Source organism: Crassostrea angulata, chromosome 7 (assembly GCF_025612915.1).
Source record: "Crassostrea angulata isolate pt1a10 chromosome 7, ASM2561291v2, whole genome shotgun sequence".
Taxonomy (NCBI): Eukaryota; Metazoa; Mollusca; class Bivalvia; order Ostreida; family Ostreidae; genus Magallana; species Magallana angulata.
The window spans coordinates 24992667-25007982 of NC_069117.1; the positions used below are offsets into that span (position 1 = coordinate 24992667).

The following is a 15316-nucleotide window of genomic DNA, read 5'->3' on the forward strand; positions in this document are numbered from 1 at the left end:
TGCTTTTACAAAACAGTATCAATGAACTAAATGTCACAATTACTCAACTATATTTAAAAAAATGAAAGGTGTTTAAAACAATGAGGTAAAATACTTGACCGTGAATTCAAAATGATGCTGAAAACATTTATGGAAAAATTCATTTAAGCATTGAAAGTTTATTATTTGATGTCACCGGTCCTATACCACACCAAGACTGTGCTAGCAAATAAAAAGCCGGTCGTTATGAAACAAACAAGGAACAGTCATATTAACATGTTATTAAGTTCGCATCCGCGACTAAAATACACAGTCAAAAACATTGTCGAAATCCCCCCCCCCTTTTTTTTTTTTTAAAACGAATAGGTATGATTTAACAATTATTTTTCATAAGTACATATCAAATTGGTTAGATAAGTTTTAACCTTTCAATTAATCTTACAATAATAAATATATGTATATTTAAAACGCGCAATGAAGTTTATATTTATGCCGATGCGCCGTGAATATAGGCTAAGTGTTTTCTTAAGAAATTGAACGTCTCATATTTCCAGTGCCAAATTAAGGGGATATGCGTACACTTAATGTAAATAACTTTTATGTATGACGACACATATAAACACAAACTTATATCAGCTTCATATTTTAGAGTGTAGTAAGAGAAGTCGGGTATTTCCATGTTCTTGTCCATCCAGATGGATAACAGAGCAAATGTTCGTAAGATAAACATCTGAATGATTTCAAAACTTTGAATATTAAAAAAAATATTAGTAGTCATCCTACATTTATAAACATGTACTAAAAAATCGGTTTATGGTTTATTACAGAAATGAAATGTTGTTTAATTAGATGAACGTTTTTAAAAAGCACTTGTGGTTTTGTCCTTCCGGATTCAATTTATTTTTAACAAATATATTATAATACAACATGTCATGTTGTATATTTCATTGGTTAAAAATATTATCAGGAAAGACTGTATACATTCATCCACTCGCTAAGAGTGTGGTTCCTCATTTACTAAACCTCCAGAAGGAGCCATTACCACAAAGCTTGTCAACCTAACTAATGTCAAGGGTTTGTTGAATGACTATCCCACTAACTCACAGGTTGTAGATAAGTGTTTTATAATACTGATGTATATCCTTTGCTCCTTAATGATCTGAGTCGATGATCTACATTAAATAAAATCTCCATAAAATTGATTCACTGAACATAACAATTCATAGACATACAAATGTTAAAATTAGCTGAGACCTATCAACAAATGCTATTTATTAGGGACTCTCCCATGTTAGAGACATACAACGTTAAATCAAATCGTAACAACTTGAATGAAACTTTGACAAGCTGTGTAAAATTATTCATTTTTCGTTTTCGACCCATAGTATAATTTTGCTAAATTAAATTTCAGATTATATGAACAATTTGAAGTACTGCTGCTTTCAGAAATACCACTGAAGTTACCAAATGACATTTTGAAGCATATAATAGCGTGATTCTGTTAACTGTATTACTGTATCCACATCATAGTAAATACATGTAGATCAAAAAAGGCTCATTCGCACTTAACATTTGCATGAAGTTTTTTGTGCATAGTTATAAAGTACGTGCACAAAAAAAGTTATGCAACGTGCGCAAATAATTACATTTGCAGGATGCCTTAGATCAACGTCTTCAGTCCAATATAGGACTTTTGATAAGAGTTATTCTACATTTGAAGCAATAGAAACCGTTGAATAGATGTCCCTTTTCGGTCCGGTAATACGCATGCTTTTCAGATCGTCCGTCTTACACACAGCGGCATAGACATCTCCCGTCACCTCACCGATGATTGTGTTTGGTTTGATCTCTGTTGTGTTACTGGACCTGGGGGTAACGTTATCTGTATCACCTGACTCATCCCGTGACTTCTCTGCACCGTTCTTTACATTATGTTCCCCATTGCGTCCCCCAGATTCTGAAGTGTTCTTTTTAAGGTGGCCCACTCTGTTATATATAGTAGGTTTGTATAATAGAATATTCTGGAGTGGTCAATTATTCTTTCTAGAATATTCTTAAGTGTCCAGGTAATTCATGTAACTTCTTGTACCTATAATTTCTAGAATTTGCTAGATTTATATTTTAGTATAAATAACCTGTAAACAGTGCTCATAAGAGACTCTCATTGGACTTGAGTTCGGAGACATTGAACTTATAACAATTATCTACTTACTGAGACATTGTGATTTGATCCATTCGGCAGATTTTAACGGACACTCTTGAGTTAGAATTCTTATATTGTTATATTACTGTAAATAAATTACTGAGTTTAAAGTTTACTTTTTGTGATTGATCTTTGCTGGTCATAAGGGTTATTCTGACCCATAACACTTTACCTTGAAATATTTTCTCAAATCAGCAAAAAATTACTTGATTTTAATAGATATCATAATGGATAAGAAGAATCTAAGTCAAATAGGCAAAAAATGTGCTATTTTAGATGAAAAATTACATTTTTAAAAATTAAATTCAGTAAATATGAACAAAAGCTCCAGGCGGATTCGAACTCATGATCTGCGGTTCAGAAGCCCTATACTTTAGCCACTGAGCTACGACGATATACAACCAAATCGAATGAAATAAAATATCTAACGAAATATTTAAACCGCCATCTTGTGACGTAGTGTCTTAAAAAGTATAAGTCTGGGTGTAGTGGGGTCCCTTAATTTTTATTTGCGAGTAATTACCACCTGTGTCTATCGTGTTAGAGAGAGTCGTCAAATGAAGACGATGTCCCTTGTACGTCGTTGACGTCATTTCGAGGTTTATCGACCTCATTGTTGTTATATGTAAAATCTACATCTCCTCCTTCAAGCGTGGTTGTTGCATTTATAGTACGATGCTTTGCCTCGGTTTTTATCGTTAAATCTTGCTTTCTGTGTAAAACAATTATGAAATTGATCACCTAGGCTATTGCGTCCTAAAATGATCTAATGATGTATCTTAGCATGTATCCTCGTGGACCTTAAAAATCATCATAATTATAAATGAAAAGATGACGTGCATAGACGTACCATTTTTAAAACGGTAAGATACCTTTTGAGTATAACCAGAATCAGGGCTAACAAAAGCGGGAGTCCAGCAACAAATCCAGTTATTATCACTGTAAAAATGGTGTTTAGAGGATGAACACTTTTCTTAACACATTTGTGAAACACAGTTTTTTTCATGTTCTAATCTACACATGTTGTCTCCTTCAACATGTTATTAAAAGTGTTTAGAGCCTAAACATGTTAGAAGTCCACGTGTTTAGGACCTCAACACTTAATCCCTTTCTTTGTGTTACAGTTTTAAACACGTTTAGATTCTAAACTTGAAACAGGTAAGCTTGAATCTCGAAATATTTACTTATGCCTCAATTATTTGTCCAAGAAGATCTTGAGAATTTCAGTAACTATCACCCATGTTCATCATAACGTATACATGTCATAATGGTAGTATTGGACACATAAGAAATCAATAATAATAATATTGTCATTAATCTAATTTATTAATCAAATGAATCTACAAATATGCACAGATTTACCTTCTAAAAAATAAGTGTTATTCTAATACTAAAGAAGTGCCTAAATATGTACATCATGTCTTTGATAAGAAAATTATGCTAAAATTCTCCATTTCACCATTCAAAATGAAAAAAATATATACAAAACTAAAAAATATTGTCAAGTGTCCTTAAATCAAGAATATAATGCTATAAGAAGCCGGAAAGTGGTAATTTTTGGGATCTGATAAATCCCATGCCTAGTACAAGTACATTAATCGTAACAGCCCATCTCTGAGTATTCCCACATTTGTATCCGTCTTTTGGTCTGCTCCAACAATATACATATGCTGAATCTCATTCGGGTGGTTGAGAACTGCAACTAATCTTGGAGGTCTTTATCCTTCATTTTTGAACCTTTCTACTCCATTGCCTATAAAAAAAAGGGGCGTCAAATCTAAACATTTAAAAGTTTAAAACATAAAAATGATCAGTTTTGTCATCTAAAAATTATTGTTTACTACCGATTCTGGCTCTTTTTCATACCTTGCATGATGAAATCAAGGGCAGTGGTTTGGTACCATTCTTGTATCAAACATTCTTGTTTGTCGGTCTCCTCCTTCGAAATTCCGTCCGTGTCTATTTTTCTAGGCCAGTACCTCCGTGTTGTTTGCACATATCAAGCTTTTAGTTGGAATGTAATTCAAAAGAAACCGCTCAATATCACTTTTTATTGTCGCGGCATATAAGTCCATAATAAACTAGAAAGAAAAAAAATTACCTTTTTTTGATATGAATTCGTTAATTTGTTTATTCTGAAATGCAACTTTTAATGTAAGTAACTGATCAATATTGATTATCTTATTGAAAATGGACAGGGTATTGGTAAGATGGAATATTTTTGTTATGATGATGACCGAGTTAGTTTACAAAAATACAATAACATGGCTTACAACATATACATGTATATTAGGGAGGAATACTGCTCTGATTTGCTTCATGTTGATACTGCACATTTATTTTCTTTACAACTTATATCTATAAACAGGATTTAATGAGAGAGTACCCCTCTTAGAGAGTCTTTTTACAATATGTTCTCCCACAATCTCCGTATAATCAAAATATAAATTGTACATTATTAAATTATCTTGAAGAAATAAAGTTTCCCCTTACATTACATTTTATGTATACAAAACAAAACAAAACAAGCATAACATTTCAAACAAAAAAAAAATATTACCAAGAGAAGATTCCTTGTTCATGTTTCCAACATGGCTGGTCACTCACTGACCAATTCCTTTGTTTTCAGAAAGTGGCGCGAATTACATAAACAGTTGATAACTGAGTGAATGCGATTACATATTAAACATGTTTAGCACAGAAACTTACGTTTCTTTGTTACCGCCATACTAACCCATCTCAACATGTTTATATCTTGAACATATAACGTTAAGACGCGTTTTGTTTCCTAAGCGTTCAGCATGTAAACGTTTCTAGAACATGTTAAACCTAAACATGTTTATAATGTGTTCTAAATCTATACATCATTTTACAGTGTATTGGAAGTAATGTAGAAGCACCATTCTGTTCCGAGTCTTGAACTTCGCGTGCGGCGGATGGAAATTGAATGTTGTTCCCACAGTCCAGTTGCATCGAAGTCCCTGCGTGATCATTATATCAATTAGAATACTTTAAAACAGCTCTTGTAATTTCAACTTTTACATACAGGTAATACTAAATTATAATAAAGAAATGACTTTACTAAAATTTAATATATTTGCATTGGATATGAACTTCTAACGAATGAAAATGAGAATGATTTTTGGTGATAAAAGCTTTAAATATTCAACGATATGAAAAATACTTCTGCGGGAGATACAACGTTCTTATTGATGAATAAACAATAACATTTAAGTTGCAATTCATATTTAAAAAAAAAAGAAGGGGGTGTACTTTAAGACAGCATAAGGGGGTTAATAGCAATAAAAACCCTGCTACTGGAAAGGAGTCAATGTAAGCTATAAATGCTTTTACAAAAATACAAATGCGAAAAAAATGGTTGTTGTAAGATACATAGGGCAAATTTAAAGTTATATATCCAGGCATACATTGTATATTTGTGAATTGTATTACTTATAAATTCCGGTTGTATACCTTTAAATTCCATCCACAATTTACTCGGCCAAGTATCCATTGTCTGAATATCCAGAAAATACAATAGGTATATTATAACTTCTTATAATATTATAATTTGTAGTATTTTGTAGTAACATGTATTATTATACTTTCATGTTAAATACTGAAATCTGATTGGTTTAGACGCAGTTGATATTCCATTCTTTTTACCCTCAGCGTTAGCAACACAATTGACACACTTGACAATGGGTAACACAAATTATGTTACATGCGTGTAAATTACGTGCGTACGGTTCGCCGTAGAACTCACGTTATTTCTATATAAAAGCAGTAAAACTTTTTTTAAAATTAGAACATTTAGTATAATATAATAAATTGTGCCTGTCTGGGAGTGTATCAATTAAATGTGACACTCCTAGAAAACAAATGTCAATCTCTGCTTCGAATTGGTTGACTTTGGTTTTCTTGGGGTGTCAATTTCAACTGTAACCCCGCTCCCCAAACTAGCATTATTTATATAATGATAATAATTAGAAGAAAAAAAGAAGAAAAAATACAAAACGTTTTATATACAGGTTTAGGTCCTGTGGTATAGAACAATAAGTAGGACTAGATGGAATACTTGAATCTCTTTGCAGATTTAATAAATTCATGTACATATTTAAATATTGAAATATTTTGTTCATAAGTAAAACTAAAGTCACCATTAAGAATGAGTTGAACTGCAAAAGGTATAGACAGTGTAGTCTACATTCTAGACTAGTAAATGGATGAGTTGGGTTGAGTTGAACATATTTTATTGACTAATGATGCCAAAAGGATTGGACACAAGTTTCAAGAACTTATATAGTCCTCTTCTTTTTGTACATAATATATAACAATGCCACACAATGCCAATTAACATTTATAACAGTTTTAGTAGACTTAATGAAATAGAAATAAACCACTAGTTTTAAATGCTACTGTACAAATCTAGAAGTAGAATTTGGATGGATGAGAAAGTTATGCAAATACATTTCTGTATTAATGTATGAACTTCTTCATATATTCATATCATCAAGTAGAAATTTAGATGCCCTGGCTGGTCCATGCAATGGGATACCTAGTACATTATAAACTGTTGATACACTAGCAAAATGCTTATTGAGCGGGTTAGCTGTTTCCATAGGATGAAAAATGTATGATTTGAGAATTTTAATGGTGGAGTTGATTAATTTTTAATTTTTTAGATATCGTTTTGACAGGGATTTTACAATTCTCGACAATTAATTAGGGAGTATGGATTAATCTATCTGGTCAGAAAGTTTTTTATTATATCTATGTTGAGAAGCCCTTATTTTAGCAATAACTTTGTTTCTTAGATCACGATACTTTTCCTAATGAAGAGGATTCTGAGTCTTAGCTGCTTTTCTATGTTTGCGATTTCTTTTCCTCATGAACTTTCTAATAAAATTGCTTTTGAATGCTTTGTCTCTTGGACGAATTGTAATAACTTTGGTAGGAATACGTTTTTTATTGCATGACGTTATAATATTTGTAAAGTTAGAATTTATTTCATTAATATTTTCAGCATTAAAAACTTCTTCCTCCCAATTTGTTCCAGTTAAATCGTTGTTGAGACCATAATTAGCATTATTGTAATCCCTTATTACCCTTTGATAAGCAAAGTGTTTCATAATATGAAACTTACAAATTTAACTTCCACCCCTGCTATAGAATGGGTACTACAACATGGAGGATTGACAGAACTATCAGAAACAATACCAGTGTTATTTGCTATGATGAGATCTATACATGAACCATTAGGTATAGTTAAATTGGTTGGCTCGTGTATTAAATTTGAGATACCAAACCTTTGTAAGAGTCTGATGATGATCAAGACAAAATATGACATTAAAATCTCCCAGTGAGAAAAAAGTAGGTTGCATTTGAAGCCTTTTTAATATTTGAACAAAATATGTCAAATATCTATCTTGCATACTTGCTGTTAGGCACAACTACCTAAAGTCCAATTAAAGTCCACTTAAGTCTTGTTAAGATGGCTCTATACTTAAGAAGGACTGTTTTACAAAATAATAAAGGGATTATATGATATTTTGTTACTATGTCATCAACGGTCGACTTAAATACATTACATTGAAATGCATGTATAATTTCCGTGGCAATCAACTAGCTGACTATTGAAAATTACTCAAAGAAATGAATTTTGTGTTTGATGATTACATTTTCAATTTTTCGACTATTTTCAAGATAATCCTATTCTCCTTGGTTCTCTTTGCCTTTCTTACAGCATAGCAATGTAAAATAAACAACTCTTACGTTTAAAACTTCGGCCGAACTTTATTGCTATTAGAAAACCTTTACAAAATTGTTTTAAAAAAGTCAGACGATTTTACTATTGTTTTGATCAATACGATAATTAACTATGTCGGGGTTTTAATCTTAAAATTTTCAAACTGTTTAAAAGGTAGGGAACCTTCCTGTCTGCTGCTCAATATTTGTCATTTTTATAAAATGAAAAAAAAAATGACGTAGATTGGAAAAAACTGGAACTAACTTCCGCCTTTTCCATTTTCCCTGATCATATATGTTTTTGCCATAAACTTTCTAGAGAATATTTCTTTAATTTTTAAAATTGAAAATGAAGAATTTGCCTGTTTTTACATAGAAGAGGAGGGTTAATTTTCTGTTTGTTTCACACTTGATGCAGGTTAACTTATGATCTCGGAAGGGGGGGGGGGGGCAATTCTTAAAACAGATGCAGCAAAAATGTCATGTAACGATGACGAATCGGTAAAACTCTATCTTAACAAAGTTAGGTGTATGACATTTACCTTTTAATTTTTTTGGGGGTTTTTTGTTTATTTTAAGGACACATGCGACGTTCCTCAGTTTCAGATAATTTTCCCTGATAGAATATTTCTCTTTTATTTGCATTTGAACCTTTCATGCCTAAAAATTCAGGATGCATTAACAGGCTATTTTTCAGTTTGAATACTTTGAATTTTTACTTTAAAAGCATGAAAAATACAATTAAATGCTTTCTGTTAAAGTTAAAGTACATATTTTTAATTGAAACTATATATATCCACATAGACAAATATCATATAACATAAAAATGTTATGTTGGAATAACGTAGTAGAAATCTTCACATTAGATAGGGAACCAAATGGCCCAAGGGCCACATCGCTTTTAACGACAGCCATGATGAAATCACTTTTATGGGGTCAAATATAAAATATTTTATTATGTAGTAAAATAGATCCTGTATAAAGAAAAAATTCAACTTTCTCCCCACATATTCCTATGCTAAACATTGAGCCTCTTTTGAAACAAGATGATATTATTTGAAAATCAACAAAGGTCAAGATGCTGCTTATAAGTAATACCATTTATTATAATGATTTAAACAAACTTGAATTTTCCGTACCTGAGAATGCTTCAAAACAAGTTACAACTTGTATGGTAAATTGGTTTTTGATAAGAAGATTTCTAAAGATTTTTCTCTATATATTCTTAGGTAAAGAGTTGACCCCCTTGTGGACCAACCCTAACATCAGGCATTCTGATTTAAACAAACTTGAATCTACAGTACATGATGATACCTTAACACAAGTTTAGCTTGCCTGGCCTCTTTGTTTTTAAGAAGAATACTTTTAATTTTTTTTGGTATAAATTCCCATGTAAAAATTTACCCCCCCCCCTTGTGGCCCCATCATATCCTTGGTGATAATAATTTGAACAAACTTGAAACTGATGATGTTTCCACACAAGTAACAGCTTTTCTGGACAATTGGTTTTTAAGAAGATTTTTAAAGATTTTTCTGTATATATCTTTAGGCCAAAAATTGACCCCCCCCCCAATTGTGGCCCTACCCTACCCCTGGGGATCATAATAGGTACAAACTTTAATCTTCACAACCTGAAGATGCTTCCACACAAGTTTCAGGTTTTCTGACCAAATGGTTTTTGAGAAGAACATTTTTGAAAAAACCCCAACAAATTTTCGATAATTGTTAATCATCTCCCCTTTAAATGAAACCTGGCTCTTCGTTTGAACAAACTTGACAGTCCTTCAACCAAGGTTGCTTCGTGCCAAGTTTGGTTGAAACCGACCCGGTGGTTCTGAAGAAGAAGTCGAAATTGTAAACAGTTTACAGACGGGCGAACAGACGGACGAACAGACAGACGGGCGGACGGAGAGACGGACAGACAAAAAGACGGAGGTCGGGAAAAAAGTGATCAGAAAAGCTCACTTGAGTTTTCATGCAGCTCATGTGAGCTAAAAAAACAATTGAGGATGGGTCGCGTGTGACCTTAACGATTTCCGATCTTCAGCAATGTTCGACAACTCTAAATTATCCGGAATTTTTTATTCTTACCATAAATCTGCCTTTTATATAGAGAAATTCAATTAGTCTTGAAGTGTTAATATTATGCAATATTTACATTCTCTTTCTTTCCCCTATTAAATAGCATTGATTGATTTGAGTGATATTTACGCATAACACAGAAGACCCAATCACCAAATCTGGAGCGTATGAATACATTTAGTCTTCCTTTAGTATTTCTCGGAAAACGTGACTGACTCTCTTCGCGATTTCAAACCGGATCACTACCTAATATTATACTTATACTGTTTGACATTTCATTGGTGTAAATATTTTTTCACAACTTAATGAATTCAATTGATTAATTTCTTAGTAAATATTCATAAAATTACATAGAAAAGTAAAAATTGTGTAATTATATTTTAAAACTCTGTGAACTATTTTTGTCAGCATAATACGGCTATTCCAGTGGCTCTTCCGTCAATTGCGCATTACTCGTTGAATAAGACAGATATTTTTAAAAAGAAATGATATTTGCGGAAAGGGAATAAATATGAAAAAACGTAAATATAAGCATTGAATCATTATTTTTTGAAAGATGTGGTCTCATAACTGCAACGGTGTGTGCAAACAAATTTTCATAACGCGCTAGCGCGCGTTATTCAATTTGTATGCACACACCGCTGCAGTTATGAGACCACATCTTTCAAAAAATAATGATTCAATGCTTAATTACCGTGCAACGAACTGCTTGGTTTAGTGGCTCCATGGAGATCTACTATCTAGAGGTAAATGGGTTCGAGCCATCGACATACCGGTACACCCGTTTTCTCCGGTCTCAACTTGTATACATTATTTATTTCATTATATTCATCGTGGTCAAAATTGCAACAACTTCGTAAAATGCATAGATGCCAACAAATCTATTTTTCATTATTTTGACTATAAAGTTTGAAGGATAAATAACATTTTTATGATATTAAAAAAATATTTTGAGGCCAAGGATCGGAGAACCTTGAATCATAATCTATTTATCCGATATCAATTTTGAAGATTATTATTTCACGGTGACTTGTTCAATAAAATTAAAGGAAATTTATAGACCGCTTGTTCCTTTTACTTTTAATCAGGAAACAAATAAAATATATAAGTAAAATGTTTAAAAATTTACGCTAATACTTCAACATACAACACCCCCCCCCCCCCCCGAAAAAAAAATCATATAGATGTACCGGTAGTATACGGCTTAGTTTACCTGTACAGAGGCGGGATTTTCCATCACTGACGGTGAATCTTATGTTGCTCTGCTCCAAAATCCTGGCTGATTCAATGGATCCCCTGATGAGACATCGTCCAATTTCAAGTGACGTCAGATACAGAGATCCATCTCGAGTTTCGGTAATATTTTTTCCAACAGAAACTTGACTTTTCGCTAAATAAGTTTGTATAAAAATTGAATATGGAATTCTTTCTTAATTATCAATGAATTTGATAAACAATAATATATCATAAACCGGTAATTAAAAAATAGATTGCAGAATAATTTTATTTCAGCATAATGTTTTATAAAAAATACTTTGTTCAGAGACAACCTTATCCAAAAACAAATATTACTATTGGTTTCTTTGCTTAAGTTTGAATACGAAAATTCATTCACGATAAAATATATTAAACGCAAAACTAAATGAAAAGATATCTATATTTTCGAATAAGCCTCAAAAAGCGATGACAAAAGCATTTAAATTTATTACTGAATCAAAAATCAGGGTGAATGTTTGTGGACAATAACAGTAGATGTTATATACTTTACGTTTAACCGATACACCAATGCAGAATTGGAGGCCAAATGGAATATCTATGTATGATGACAAATAAATTGAAAAACAGTACATTAAATTGACAAAATACTTACAAGGAAGACATTCAAAAAAAGCTCCAATCCTTATTCGATAAACATGATACTTGCAGCATCGACACAATGATTTAAATTTGTCCACAGAAGGCCTTAGATCACCCTCTCCTAAAGTACAACTGTGTTTTCCGTTACAATAAAGGGATATTTTTGACGTATAAGCAGTGGGAATATCCGATGTCATAGAAAGAAAACATGTTGAGGAGGATGTGTTCTGACATTCTCCATTTTTCATTACAGTGCTAGTGGAGTTTTCGCCTAACGAGTTTATAGACAATTGTTTTCTGACGTATACTATGTCATCTGTATTATTACATTTAATATCGAGATTAGAACCATGTATGGTGTGTAGCGTCCTACAGGCTGTATGAAGTTGTTGATTGCTTCTGACAACTACCAACCATCCTAAAAATTAATAGTAACACATCTTAATTATGCAAAATACAAATCAAAACACAATGTAAACTCACAAACTGTCTCTTACTGTTAGACTAGTTAAAAAACTCACCCCACAGACCAAATACAATCCATCTGATGACTGGTTTCATATTCACACGATCTAGAAAAATAAATCGTACATGAACTTAAAATCCACCATACGTCCTAGTTTTAACCATGGCGACATGCTTATTCCGAATATTTAATAACAAAGGAGTATGACTGTTCTTTTCAACGAAGATAGAAATAAGTATTTAACTTCCCGAAAGACGATTTATTAACGACACTTTAGTATGGGAATAACCCATATTATACATTACGCAGCTTGTCGTGTTCTGATGTAAAGCTTACAGCAGCATAATCTCTCGCACCACAATAGTGGCGTGTGATTTCTTCTCATTGACAGGACATCAATGAAGTGTGATTTGCGAGTTTCCGTACGGTGTAGTAAGACACTGTGATTATACGAGCCCTCTCAGAACACTCGTGTGTCATACTTTGTATCTCTTAAATGCATGCTCACATCTTAAGTATTGATCAAGGAAGAAAAAGGTATCATTTTTTATTTAATATTTACCTTATGGCGGTTACATTCCACAATAAAGTTCCACCGACGTTGGTTTGTACATTTTGAAATGTTTAATTTGCACACACTCGTTTGTTATTATGAAAATACATGATTATACATCTCCCCGCTTTATTTCACGTAAAAGCCTTACATGAGTCTTTTACTAACTACCGATTTTTACCAAGTTTTAAATTGTCAATTTGTCATAATTATTCATGGACACATTGACAATTAAAAATTAGTAATTAGTAAAAGTAATATTTATAGACACAACATAAAAAAGCGAGCGTAGAGTGTCACTAAAAATCAGAAAATAAATAGTTTGTTAGTTATGACATGTAAATATGTTTCCGGAGCTTTATTTACGGGGTTGGAATTTTTAATGAATTATGATTGGTAGGTACTGGATCCGGACCGCCTGTGTACACTGTGTTTTGTGATTGACTGGTTTTGGACCGCCTGGGTACACTGTGTTTTGTGATTGGTTGGTATTGGACCGCCTGTGTACACTGTGTTTTGTGATTGGTTGGTATTGGACCGCCTGGATACACTGTGTTTTGTGATTGGTTGGTATTGGACCGCCTGGGTACACTGTGTTTTGTGATTGTTTGGTATTGGACCGCCTGTGTACACTGTGTTTTGTGATTGGTAGGTACAGGATCGCCTAGGTACACTGTGTTTTGTGATTGGTTGGTATTGGACTGCCTGGGTACTCTGTGTTTTGTAATTGGTAGGCATTACACCGCCTGGGTACTCTGTGTTTTGTGATTGGTTGGCATTGGACCGCCTGTGTACACTGTGTTTTGTGATTGGTTGGTATTGGACCGCCTGGGCACACTGTGTTTTGTGATTGGTAGGTACTGGACCGCCTAGGTACACTGTGTTTTGTGATTGGTTGGTATTGGACTGTTTGGGTACTCTGTGTTTTGTAATTGGTTGGCATTGGACCGCCTGGGTACTCTGTGTTTTGTGATTGGTTGGTATTGGACCGCCTGGGTACACTGTGTTTTGTGATTGGTTGGTATTGGACCGCCTGGGTACACTGTGTTTTGAAGTTTAGTGAGTACAACGTTATGTACTAGTCACCACATAAAGAAAAAAAAAATCCGAAATTGTCAGCCATATTTGAAATTTAGTAAGTGTAGACGTTCAGTAACATCAGTACATATGAAACGTATTGAATAGAGCAGTTTTAAATATTTTTTTCAGTAAAAGGTGACAAACCAAAAGATGCAGAGTATAATTGTAAATCTGTATTCTATCAGCACTAGATCTGGTCACATGACTGCATCCCAAATGTAAAACCCTTTTTGAAATACAAATTATTATGGTGTTTTCTCTGAATTCTTATGCATCGGTAATACTATATCATACTCGTTTTTCATTCTTTTTGAATATGGATTAAATGTACGAAATTCCAGTTAACCGTCGGATGCAAGTTGATTATATTATTGTATGTTTTTAAAGTCAATTGTCATTCTATTGTCATATTGTAAATTTTGAATTTGCCGGGTGGAAGTAAATACAAAATTCACAACATGACATCTTGTAACTTTTGTATTTACTGCCACCCGGTAAATTCAAAATTTACAACATGAAACTATTACCAGTCTGCATGCGTGCAAAGAAGGCAAAATTTTTAAGATATACCGGTATTATGTGTACTATAATGCCTTTTTGGATTTTGGAAGCCATTGTCTATTCTTAGAAAATATTTACCGTCTAGGTCTCTTAACCATGAAAAAATGGCAATAACAAACTGTCAACCATCTCAAAAATCCATAAAAAGAAATACAAATTCAAAGCAGAGCAACACGGACCTCGAGGTAGGATCAGGTGCCATAGAGGAGTGAGGTCTGAACCAACCTTGCTCCCGAAAAATGTTGTGTTCTATATACAGAGGGTTAAAAAGGATGCAACATATAGATAAATTTCAGCATGGTCAATAATACTGTTTATTGATGAGCAAACGCCAAGAAGAACAAAGGTTCATTAAAATAAAATGGGTTTGAATATAAGTACGACTTTGCAAGTCAATGCAGCTGGCAGGCAGAAACCCTAGGGTTGCGAGAATAGTATTGAATCCAAATCGTTTCTAGGTTTGAGAAGCGGTTGTGGATAAGGAGAATATATAAAAGAGTTGTTGAAATTATTGATTAGATAAGTGATAAATTCGGGTTATGACCATTAAGAATGTTCCGAATTTAATTTCAGAAAGATATGCAAACGATGTTTATTCCTACTTGATTGTTTAGACAACACACTGTGTTGTTATATCGCCCGGTGTTATTTGTTACTTTACTTAATTGCAGTTGTTTTAGTTAACACATATACATTGCACTACAACTATCATACATTGCACTATATTTAAATCTACCGAGTATTATTTCCTCTATTTCTTACGAAAACTTATAGTTAATTCATTTAA

General features: G+C 32.9%; 1 pseudogene; it reads right to left on the reverse strand.

Moving 5' to 3' along the window:
• Nucleotides 1–553: 553 nt before the first annotated feature.
• On the reverse strand, nt 554–13626 carry LOC128191258 (uncharacterized; annotated as a pseudogene).
• Between the last annotated feature and the right edge of the window lie 1690 nt (nt 13627–15316).